This window comes from Myxine glutinosa, chromosome 1 (assembly GCF_964187855.1).
Source record: "Myxine glutinosa chromosome 1, kmMyxGlut1.1, whole genome shotgun sequence".
NCBI lineage: Eukaryota > Metazoa > Chordata > Myxini > Myxiniformes > Myxinidae > Myxine > Myxine glutinosa.
This window is the reverse complement of record NC_136261.1, coordinates 442,800,066-442,812,231: the sequence shown is the minus strand read 5'-3', so window position 1 is coordinate 442,812,231 and position 12,166 is coordinate 442,800,066. Positions and strand designations below refer to the sequence as shown.

General features: G+C 41.8%; 1 protein-coding gene across 19 annotated transcripts in view; it reads left to right on the top strand.

Moving 5' to 3' along the window:
* Positions 1 to 12,166, top strand: part of LOC137418230 (E3 ubiquitin/ISG15 ligase TRIM25-like) — a 1,962,167-nt gene that overhangs the window by 511,202 nt on the left and 1,438,799 nt on the right. The gene's annotated exons all lie outside the window — the stretch shown is intronic.

Below are 12,166 nucleotides of genomic sequence, written 5' to 3'. Positions count from 1 at the left end.
GGTATGAAAGATTTGCACCGAAAAATCTTCGTCGGGACACAATATACGTACAACACCATAAATAAATACAGTTTTAACGAAAATACAAATGGGAACAATCACTTAACTTCGATTTCAAATCGTTCGCGACGCGGCAAAGGCCTTGCTCGCGACATGGCAAACAGACGATCAATTTATGAAAGATAAACACCGAGAAACAACCAAAGTTGCACACAATAACTTCACACACCGAAAGATAAATACAGTTTCGACAAAATACAATTGTGAACAGACTTAACTTCGAAAAACGTGGAGACCGTGTGGAGCTTCGAAAATCCCTCCCACCGACTCCGAGATCTCGCGAGACTCTCCCGACCTTGGTAGGTGCAAGGCGATTGTGTAAACCCAGGGGTGGCCGCTACACCCTCGTGGACCCCATGTGCTGTCTTTGTCTTTCCCTCGTGGTCCCCCTGTGCTGTCTTTGTCTTTCCCTCATGGTCCCCATGTGCTGTCTTTGTCTTTCCCTCGTGGTCCCCCTGTGCTGCCTTTGTCTTTCCCTCGTGGTCCCCCTGTGCTGTCTTTGTCTTTCCCTCGTGGTCCCCCTGTGCTGTCTTTGTCTTTCCCTCATGGTCCCCCTGTGCTGTCTTTGTCTTTCCCTCGTGGTCCCCATGTGCTGTCTTTGTCTTTCCTTCGTGGTCCCCATGTGCTGTCTTTGTCTTTCCCTCGTGGTCCCCCTGTAACTGTCTTTCCCTCGCGGTCCCCATGTGCTGTCTTTGTCTTGCCCTCGCGGTCCCCACGTGCTGTCTTTGTCTTTCCCTCGTGGTCCCCCTGTGCTGTCTTTCCCTCGCGGTTGTCAGCTCTTTCACGAGCCTCGATTCAGTATATAAAAAAAAAAAAAAAAAAAATCTGATACGAAGAAGGCTGCTTTCTTGCTTTATAAACCCATACCTATAACTTCAAAGGACTTGCAATATCATGTATTATGTAACACAGTTATATCACAAATATAAAGACAATGGTTTTCAATCACCTTTGTTTGTTGCTTTTCTATAATTCTGAGCACTATTTTGAGGCCTTTATTGAATTCCTTGACCCAGAAAACATAGGATTAGCATATTCAATTAAGATTCTAGGTTGACGAGAAGCCGAGATAGTGCAAAATATGTATTTTATGGCAGCCATTTTGAAAATTCAAAATCTGTGTCTGTGCAAATGCCAACATTGATTTTCGGATTCTCCATGCTCTGATGATTCCAAAAATGTATAGGTTTGCTAATCTCCAAAAATTTTGAACGAAATTATATTTGTTAACATAGTGAACCTGACTATTAAGAGAACAGCTAGAAAGACAAGCTGCAATAACATCAAGAGAAGATGAAGAGGCAACAACAAATAGGCTAACACAGCAATAACAGCGACAAGCTGCAACAAGAGCAAGAGAAGATTAAGAGGTGACAACAAGAAAGCTAACACAGCAACCTCAGCGACAAGCTGCAATAACAGCAACAGAAATGAAGAGGCTACAACAAAAAGGCAAACACAGCAACAACAGCGACAAGCTGCAATAAGGGCAAGAGAAGATTAAGAGGCTACAACAAGAAGGGTAACACAGCAACAACAGCGACAAGATGCAATAAGGGCAAGAGAAGATTAAGAGGCTACAACAAGAAGGCTAACACAGCAACAAATACCCAATTAAATATAACTCAACTGAACACAGCAACACCAGCGACAAGCTGCAATAATGGCTAGAGAAGATTAAGAGGCTACAACAAAAAGGCTAACACAGCATCATCAGCGACAAACTGCAATAAGGGCAAGGGAAGATGAAGAGGCTACAACAAGAAGGCAAACACAGCAACAACAGCAACAAGCTGCAATAAGGGCAACAGAAGATCAAGAGGCTACAACAAAAAGGCTAACACAGTAACAACAGCGACAAGCTGCAATAATGGCAAGAGAAGATTAAGAGGCTACAACAAAAAGGCTAACACAGCAACAACAGCGACAAGCTGCAATAAGGGCAAGAGAAGACGAGGAGGGGAGAATAAGATGGCGACAATTTGAACAAGAACAACGAATTGTTCGGAGAACAGCTGTAGCAAGTAGGAGACCAACATTATTCCTAAATGCTTTCAACTATGATCCCAACATTGACTATGAATCAAACCCCGATTATTATATTGAGAGATCAGAAATATGTGAGTATTGCAATGCAAACTAGAGCTTCCAGAAAGCAGAACTCAACTGAACTAGTTGAGTTAATTTTGTCAATTTCTATATATATATTTCACTTCCGTAAATGTTGTGTTCACTTCTTTCTCAGTTTCAGCATCCTAAATTCTTGTGCTTTTCTTAAGAGCTGAAAAAAATCTATTGGCATATGGCTGCCATTTTGTGATAGATCGGGTAGACATGCGATAGCAACCTACCTTGTGTGGTAAGAGTCTCACACACCAAGTTTGATCAAAATCCATAATTATTTGTGGAGGTTAAAGTCTTAAAGTCGTTTCAGAGCTGAAAACAATATCGCGGCCCATGGCGACCATTTTGTGACTGATCGGATTGGAATGCAATAGCAACTGACGTTGTGTGGTAAAGGGCCTATCTCATTGGCAGAGACGTCGCCGCGACTGCCGCGAATGATCAGTCGCGGCAACTCGGGCAACTCAGGCGACTCGGGAGACCAAAAAATGGCTTGCGCTCTCACCAAGGCGATGCCAGGGCGACGTCTATGCCAAGGTGATGATATTCATCACTATTCCTTTCGCTACATTTTTTACATATTTTTGCATGTATTTATTTTAATGCAATTAAATACAAACTCAATGCAATTTAAATATACACACATGTAGGTAGGGGCTTCTTGATCTCCTCGAAGATGTTCTGCATATCAACAAGGAAGGTTTCAACCGCTGCTTTCTTGTATTGGTTAGCTTTGCATCTTGCATACGATTTATCGTAAAATTCCGGATGATCCTCCCAGAAGTCAACCATTGCCTCTTGATGCCCCTCTTTCCAATCATATTGTTTTCTAGTCGGATCGCCGCTGGAACCATGTTCCTCATCTTCTCTAGCATCAACTGCTGCCTCAGCATCCACAAACTGCGCTGAATCTGCTACAACTGCTTCATCCTCCTTCTTCTTGCCCTTCCGGCCCCCACTGCCCTTGGGTGGCTTGGTGGAAGGACAGTACTACTCTGGAGTTGGAGCTGTCCCCTGGCAAGACAAGATGGTGGGGCCTCTTCCAAGGCAGTACAAGGAGCAGCAGCAGTAGCAGGAACAAGTACCAAATGATGAAGACCTTGACCGGATCCTGTACCTGACTTGGACCAGGAGTGAAGGCGTCTCGATGATGCCAGCACGCGCTCAGTCACGTGGTCTCTAAAGTGGGTCAAGCAGCGTCAAGCAGCGTCGCCGCATCGTCGCCGCAACGTCTCCTGTCTCCTTGGTCTCCAGCAGGTCGCGGAGACGTCGCGGAGATGTCTCCCCAGTCGCGGACAAAATTAGTCTCCGCGACGTCGCCAAAAAATCGAACATGTTTGAATTTCCCGCGACTTCCCGGAGACCCGGCTAGTCTCCAGGAGACGTCGCGGAGACGTCTCCGCAACCAGCGGAGACTCGAGTCGCCACCAGGTCGCCACCTAGTCTCCAGGCCAATGAGATAGGCCCTTAAGGGTTAAACATTAAACAAACAACTGCCAAGTTTGATCAAAATCTGTTAATATTTGTGGACGCCAGAGTGTTAACGTCGTTTTCATGACCAAAAACAAAATGGTCACCTAAGTCCACCGTTTTTCAACGGATCGGGCTGAAATGTAATACCAACCTGGACCTTGGGGTACGGATGCTGCATATTAAGATTGATCAGAATCGGTTGATATTTGTGGACGCTGGAGTGTTAACGTCAAAAAGTTAACGGACGACAGACGACGACGACGACGCCAGACGAAGGACACCGTAGGGTTCAGTATTTGATGAACTCAACTGGACGGTCATCCAGTTAAGTTAAAAAATGGAAAAGAGAGCCACCTTCCATGTGTTGCTCAAATGGTAAAGTTAAATTACCAATTTTGAGGGAGCCGCTGGAATCACTAAATGCTCTTCCAATGGGAAGAACTCCAGATTCTAAAATGTTCTTGAAAAACATGAGAAAGTACAACAGCTGTTTTCATATGACATCTTTTGGAAAAAATCAAATCAGAGAGGTTGGTTATACAGTCACGTGAAAAAGGAAGTACACCCCATGTAAAGTTTTGACTTTTTCAACATATTTCAACATACAGCTATTCGATCTTCATTTCAACAATATTGAGAGATAAAGGAGATATAATATAACAAATATGAAACATTTACATTTTGTAGTCCATTGTATAATTTAAATAAACATAAATGCAAATTTCACATGTGGAAAAAGTAAGTACACCCCTACATTTATCACTACTTGAAATACCAAAAATTAGAATCAGGTGCACCAGCTCAGGTGCAAATGATTAGAACATCGTTAGAGAGGATCTTGGAGGAACCTGTCTTATTTAAACCTCAGTCATTCAGTTTGGTTTGCTCTTTGTTGTTGAAGTGTGCGGCGTCACCATGCCTTGATCAAAAGAGCTCTCTGAGGCCTTCAGAAAGAAGGTTATAGGTGCCTACGAGTCTGGGAATGGATTTAAAAAGATATCCAAACAATTTGAAATCAATCATTCGACTGTCCGGAAGATCATCTACAAGTGGAGAAGATTCCAAACAACAACCCACTTGTTCAGGCCAGGCCGCCCCAGCAAGTTCAGGCCAAGAGCAGACTGCAAGATGCTCAAATGTCTCTAAGAACCCCAGAATGTCATCACGGGACCTACACGTAGCTCTTGCCACTGTTGTCAAAGTGCACGAGTCTACCATTAGAAAGAGGCTGCACACATTTGATCTACATGGGAGGTGTGCCAGGAGGAAAGCTTTGCTGTCTAGAAAGAACATCAGGGCAAGACTAAAGTTTGCCAATGAACGCCTGGGCAAAGACCAGCTCTTCTGGAACAATGTGCTCTGGACAGATGAGTCAAAGGTAGAGCTATTTGGCCACAGTACCAGAAGACATGTTTGGCGAAAACCAAAGACAGCATTTGACCACAAGAACCTCATACCAACTGCAAAGCGTGGTGGTGGAAATATTATGGTTTGAGGCAGTTTTGCTGCATCAGGGCCTGGGCAGCTCACAATAATATAATCCACTATGAATTCTTCATTGTACCAGAGGGTGCTTGAGGATAATGTGAGGCCATCTGTCGGAAAGTTGAAGCTCAAACGAAGGTGGACCTTGCAACATGACAATGACCCTAAATATACCAGTAAATCCACCAAGGAATGGCTGAAAAGAAAGAAATGGAGGGTTCTGGAATGCCCAAGTCAAAGCCCGGATCTAAATCCCATCAAGATGTTGTGGGGGGATTTGAAACGAGCTGTGCATGCAAGAAACCCCTCAAACATCGCACAGCTGAAAGAATTCTGCATGGAGGAGTGGGCAAAAAATTCTCCCAGTCGATGTCAGAGACTGGTAGACAGTTATAAGAAACGCCTACTTGAGGTTGTTTCTGCCAAAGGGGGCAATACCACCTATTAGAGCCAATTGTGTACTTACTTTTTCCACATGCGAAATTTGCATTTATGTTTATTTAAATCATACAAAGGCCAACAAAATGTAAATGTTTCATGATATTTGTTATATTCTATCACCTTTATCTGTCAATATTGTTGAAATGAAGATCAAATAGCTGTATGTTGAAATAAGTTGAAATAAGTTGAAACAGTCAAAACTTTACATGGGGTGTACTAACTTTTTCACGTGACTGCATGCCCACTTTTAGAATTCAAGGCCAGATTCATCATAAAATCGGTTGTCTTTAACCATTACGAGATGAACCTATTAAATTTCTGCAAATTTATTTCATGGGTAATGAAGAAGAAGAGGCCAAACAAAGAACGCATTTACAAATTCCTAATCTTGATTCAAACATTGTTCATGCTCTTCAAGATATGCTTCACTAATATAATCCTTTTGTATCCAGTATAAAGTCTGCAATGGAAAAGATGAATTCAGATCACTAAAATAATGATCCATGCTGATAAAACCCCAGCTGGAGAACATGAAAGGAGAAACAATGCTCCCATTACAGATGTGTAGCGATATTATTGGTTGGTCAGGAGCATCGCACAAGAGATATCGTCATCGAGCAAAGAGACAGCCGACTGAAAAGAATCAACGAAACACATAGAGCCTTTGACTCACTTCAATATCCTTTGCTGCTTCGGAATGGGGAAGATGGCTACCACTTTCAGTATTTCCAGGTAAATCCACAAACTGGAACTCAACCTTCATGGAAGGTTTTGGCTATGAATTTTTATTCATATAGATTAATGGAAAGAAAACATGAATTCAACACAATACGAAGATCCACGTCTCTTTTCTACCAATTTGCAGTTGATATGTGGGTTAAAATTGAATCGGAAAGATTATTAGCGCTGAGGAAGCGCCTCTAGCGAATGACTTCCAGCCAGTGTAACGCGAATTCCTGTCACAGGAATTCTGAGATCATATAAGTGTGACGTGGCAGTTCCTGATTGGTTCGTGTTGGGGAACCCCTTCACGCTGCCGACGTGACGTTATTTCGCGCACGCGCACTGGTGAAGCGCGAGATTCGGCCCAAGGTTCTTATTATTATTATTATTATTTTTGTATACAAGATCGAGGCTCGAAATTCCATGCCCGAACCTCAGCGCAATCCAAGAGGATTCACTTGTTATTTGTTCAGACCGATCAAGCTCAGCTACGAGCAACTGATTACCAAAATCTAAGTGAAGCATTTAGAAATGACAAAGATCCAACAACAAAAGGAAAATTTGTAATTCTCTCTCTAACTGTATTGGTGGACCAAGGTACATGAATGAAAAAATACAAGATGCAATGTGTTACGTGAGGAATTATGGAAAACCTGATTTATTAACCAGAGATTAAAAGAGCACTCATGGTAAATCCAAAGCCAGATGTGCGTCATGATGATGTAATAGCAAGAGTTTAGACCAAAAATCATTGCTTTTTATAGATTTGCTCAAGAAAAAACACGTCTTTGGAAAAGTAAAATGCCACATGATAACACTTGAATGGCAAAAGAGAGGATTGCCACATGCCCATATATTGATTTGATGATGGGAGAAGATAATGCCCAATGAAATAGATGCTGTAATTTGTGCAGAGTTGCCCAGTAAAGATGAAGATCCATTACTCCACAAAATTATGACCAAAATGGTTCATGGACCATGTGGACATATTAATAGAAAGTCACCTTGCATGAGAGCTGGAAATGCACCAAGAACTACCCTAAAGATTTTCGATTGGAAACCCAATCGGACAGAGATGGATATCCTTTGTACTGGAGGAGAAAGGTTGCTGATGCTGGCATTGAGGTGCTAATGGCTAAACATGTTGTAGACAATCGGTGGATTATACCATACAATCCATATCTCTCCAGAATGTGCAATGCCCACATCAATGGAGAATATTTTACAATTCTGTTAAATCGATTAAGCATGTCTGTAAATATGTAAATGAAGGTCAAGATATGGCTGTATTTTCATTAGGCAGAGATGGACAAGACCACTATGATGAGACCTATGCATATCAGAATGCTCGATATGTAAGCACCAATGAAGCACTCTGGAGAATCTTTGGCTTTCCCATCCATGAGCATCATCCAACCATTCAGAAAGTTCAAGTTCATCTAGAAAATGGTCAGAGGATTTATTATAACTCCAGCACTGCAGCACAAAAAGCCCAAGAGGCCCACATTATAACTCTTACAGCTTTATTCCTGCTTTGGAGAGAAGATAATTTTGCTCAGACACTCATTTACAATGAGATTCCAAAATATTTCACCTGGGCTGCTGGTGGCAGAAAGTGGAAAAGGAGAGTTCAAGGCAATCCTGTAGAAGGTTATTCAGGGGTAAATTCTAAATATGCCGTTGGAAGGGTGCACACAATACATCCAAACATGGGTGAAGTCTGGAGAATCTTTGCACCAAGATGAAAAAAAAAGTCTTCTATGAAAAAAAATGAAAAATGAATGAAAATGAAAAAAAATGAAAATGAAAAAATGAAATGAATGAAAAATGAATGAAAATGAAAAATGAAATGAAAAAATGAAAAAAAAATGAAAAAAAAGAAAAATGAAAAAATGAAAAAAAAAAGAAACAAAAAAAGAAAATGAAAAAAAAGTGTCTTCTATGCGAGTCTGCTACTTCAAACTGTTCATGGTCCAAAGTATTTGAGGATTTGAAGACATACAGGGATAGGATTTGTGATACCTTCAAGGAGGCCTGTTTATTACATTGCTTACTGGAAGATGACCTACACCGGAAACAAACTCTTGAAGAAGCTGCGATTAGTCGCTCTCCGAGACGACTGCGACATTTATTTGCCATTCTCAGAACACAGTGTGCCCTAACAGAAACGTAACAACTACAGAATTTTCATAAAGAGAGCCTGTCTGAGGATATCTTACACAGAATTCAAAGAGAATCTCATGATTTAGAAACGACTTATGGTAATGAAATTTTCAATGAAGCCCTCATGATGATTGAAGACAAAGTTATGGATTTCAGAGGACATGATCTGAATCATTATGGACTTCAAATACCTAATATAACAACATGTGAATTAACGAGAGAACTGTTAAAGGAGATACATGATGAGAAATAAGAACTTGAAAGCTTTTGCATAGCCAAGCATCCATGAAAAGGAAAATCATGGAGGTTATTGATGGTAATGAAGGATGACTGCTTTTCATAGATGCACCTGATGGTACAGGTAAAACTTTCATTTTAACGTTAATCCGAGCAAAGGTAAGATCACAGGCGCATATTGCACTGGCAGTTGCATTTTTTTTTTTTTGTATACAGAGTCGAGGCTCGTGAAAGAGCTAACATTTATTTATCAAACAAACAAATCAGACAAACAAGCAAACAAACTATACAAAAAGGGGAGCGGTCGACAATATGGGGAGAGAAGGGGAGGAAGCACACAAACACAACATTTGAGAGCAGAGACATCGGGAGATGTGTGGGAGGGAGAGGGCCTGGGGGGAGGCAGGATAGGTACAAAACGTAAGGCCACCCAGGACTTTCAGGAAATAAGTCAGAAGTCACCTAAAAAAGTGGATTTGGGGTGAAATTAGTGGGGGTAGAAAAGATCAAGGTTTTGGATTGGGGAAGATAAGAGATGGTGGTGAACAGCCATTTTAAAGACCTGGAGGGAGGAGTGGGATTGAAGAGAGTGAGGGAGTTTGTTCGAGAGGTGGGAGAAAAGAGGAATGAAGGAGTGAAGGTGAGCAGAGAGTCTTGATTTTGGCAGTTTAACCATAAGAGGGTTGCAGGCTGATCTTGTGCGACCTGTAGGAATATTTGGGGGACAGAGCCCAGAGAGAGCTGGGGGAGCAAGGCCGGAGAGGAGTCGGTAGAAGACGGAAAGACCACCAACCTGCCTGCGGTGAGTAAGTGAAAGGCCCTCGGAGATAGCGTCATCGCGGGAGATTCCAATGATTCTGAACGTTTTGGTTTCAACAGCATGAAGACAAGCTAGGTGTGAGGCAGGAGCACCAGCCCAGAGTGGAGAGCAGTACTCCATTGAGCTGTGGATGAAAGCCTTGTATGTGGTGAGGAGCTCAGGTGTGCCAAGGAAGGACTTCGCACGACGGTGGATGCCCAGTCGGCGACTGGCTTTGGAGGCCAGCTTGGAAATGTGGTTTTCCCAGGAAAGATCTTGGCAGATAGTGAGACCCAAAAGCTTGAGTGACAGAACTTCTTGGAGAGGATTATTTAGAAAGTAGATGGGAGGGTTTTCCAGTCGGTCTTTTCTGAGAGACATCGTAAGAGTGCGAGATTTGTCAGGATTGAAAGACATGTTCCACTTGTTTGCCCAGTCTGATTTTGTCCAGGTCTGCAGAGAGTGAGGAGGCTGCAGACTGCCGATCTGAGGGATGAGGAATGGAGTGGCAGAGAGTGGAGTCATCAGCAAAGAGATAGAGAGGATTTTCAAGAGAGTCAGAGAGATCGTTGATGAAGACCAGAAAAAACACAGGGCCCAGAACACTGCTTTGGGAACTCCAGCCTGAACAGGAAGAGGAGATGAGAGAAAACCATTCAGGGCCACACGTTGACTACGACTACAGAGGAAGTCCGCCAGCCATGCGTGGAGATTTCCATGGATACCAAAGGAGGAGAGTTTGGTGAGCAGAGCGGGGTGCCAGACCGTATCGAAGGCACGTGATATGTTGAAGGAGACAGCTCTAATTTCCTGTTTGGCATTGAGGACCTCCATCCATTGTTGAGACAGCAGAAGCAGCATGTCCAGAGTCGAGTGACCTGGTCTGAAACCAAACTGATGATCAGAGATCAAGCCATTGGAGAAGAGGAAAGATTTCATATCCGAAGCAATGATGGATTCCATGACTTTGCTGATAATTGGGAGAAGGCTGATTGGTCTGTAGTTGCTAGGATCTGTTTCCTAGCTAGGATCTTCAGGATCTTCAGGAATTGTTGCTAGGATCTTCAGGAATTGCATCTACTCTCTTTCCTGGTGGTAGGACAGCTCATTCCACATTCAAACTATCACTCAACACTCAAAATGAGGAGACACCAACGTGCAATATTGACAAAGGCTCTGCAAAGGGCAATGTCTTGAGAGATCCAATGTTATCATCCGGGACGAGTGCACTATGTCACACACAAAAAAAGTCTTGAGGCATGAGATAATACACTCCAATACTTAAAGAAAAGTAGTTATGCTATGGGAGGAACTCCACTGATTCTTTCTGGGGATTTCTGACAAATTCGCCCCGTTGTACCAAGAGGAATTGAAGCAGATGAAAATCAAGGAAGTGTGAAGGCATCTCCTCCTTGGGGTAAAGTTATGTCATTTACATTGACAGTGAATATGAGAGTTCATCTTTCAGAGGATGAGGAAGTTGGCAATTTTGCCAAATTACTCCTTGATATTGGAGATGGCAATATTCCACGAGCTCACAATTCCAACCAAATTACAATCCCAAATGGATGTGGAATTATTGTAAAAGATGAAGAAGAACTTAACAGTAATGTCTTCCCAACGATTAAGCAATATCACAAGACATTGATTGGTTTTGTGGAATGGTAATCTTCGGTCCTAAGAATTCTGATGTAGAAAAGATCAAAAGACAATTGATAAAATAAATTCCAGGAAAAGAAGCGTCACGTAAATAGACTGTACCAAATGATGATGATGCTTCACAATATTCTGTATCAAGTTTCAAAGAGTTTCTCAAGTCTTTGATACCACCAGGAATGCCACACTATATTTTATTCTTGAAAGTTGGGATTCCAATCATTCAATTGAAAAATCTCGATGCACCAAGATTATGAATGCAACAAGATTGGTAATAAAGAAGATGCTGCTACATGCCTTGGAGGCCACAATAACAACAGGGAAATATAAGGGTGAAGAAGTATTCATACCAAGAATTCCCATGATCCCATCAGATTATCCATTTCTGTTTAAGAGATTGCAACTTCCAATAAAAGTTTGTTTTTCAATCTCTATGAATAAAGCACAAGGACAGACCCTTACAGTTGCAGGCCTCCATCTGAAGTTATCCTGCTTTTCACATGGTCAGGTGTATGTTGCATGTGCTAATGTAAGATCGCCAAGAGATTTCTCTATTTTGCCGCAAGAAGGTTGAATAACTACCAACGTAGTCTACAAAGAAACAATCTCAACACCAACAAAAAAAATGCTTGAGCTTATGTATAATTATTGTAACTACCAGTAACGTATATGAAAGAAAGTTATTTTTAGATAATTTACATGGCAGATATTGTGATGTTGGTAACATGAGTTTTACTTCACTTATGGTGTGGAATAAAGTCACTTGAAAACAATGTACATGTCAGATATTGTTTTAATTAAGCTTGTGGTGTGCAGATAGATATATGTCATCTCGATTTAATTCTAATCTCTCATCCGCGAGACACAGGACTGGTAACTCAGATGTGAAAAAGAACTCTTCATTTAACCCTTTAACATAATTGCTAAAGGAGTCACGTGACCTCCCAATTGCGCTGATCATTCAAAAACCAAAAATAGTACAAACACAACCAATACATCGATTTA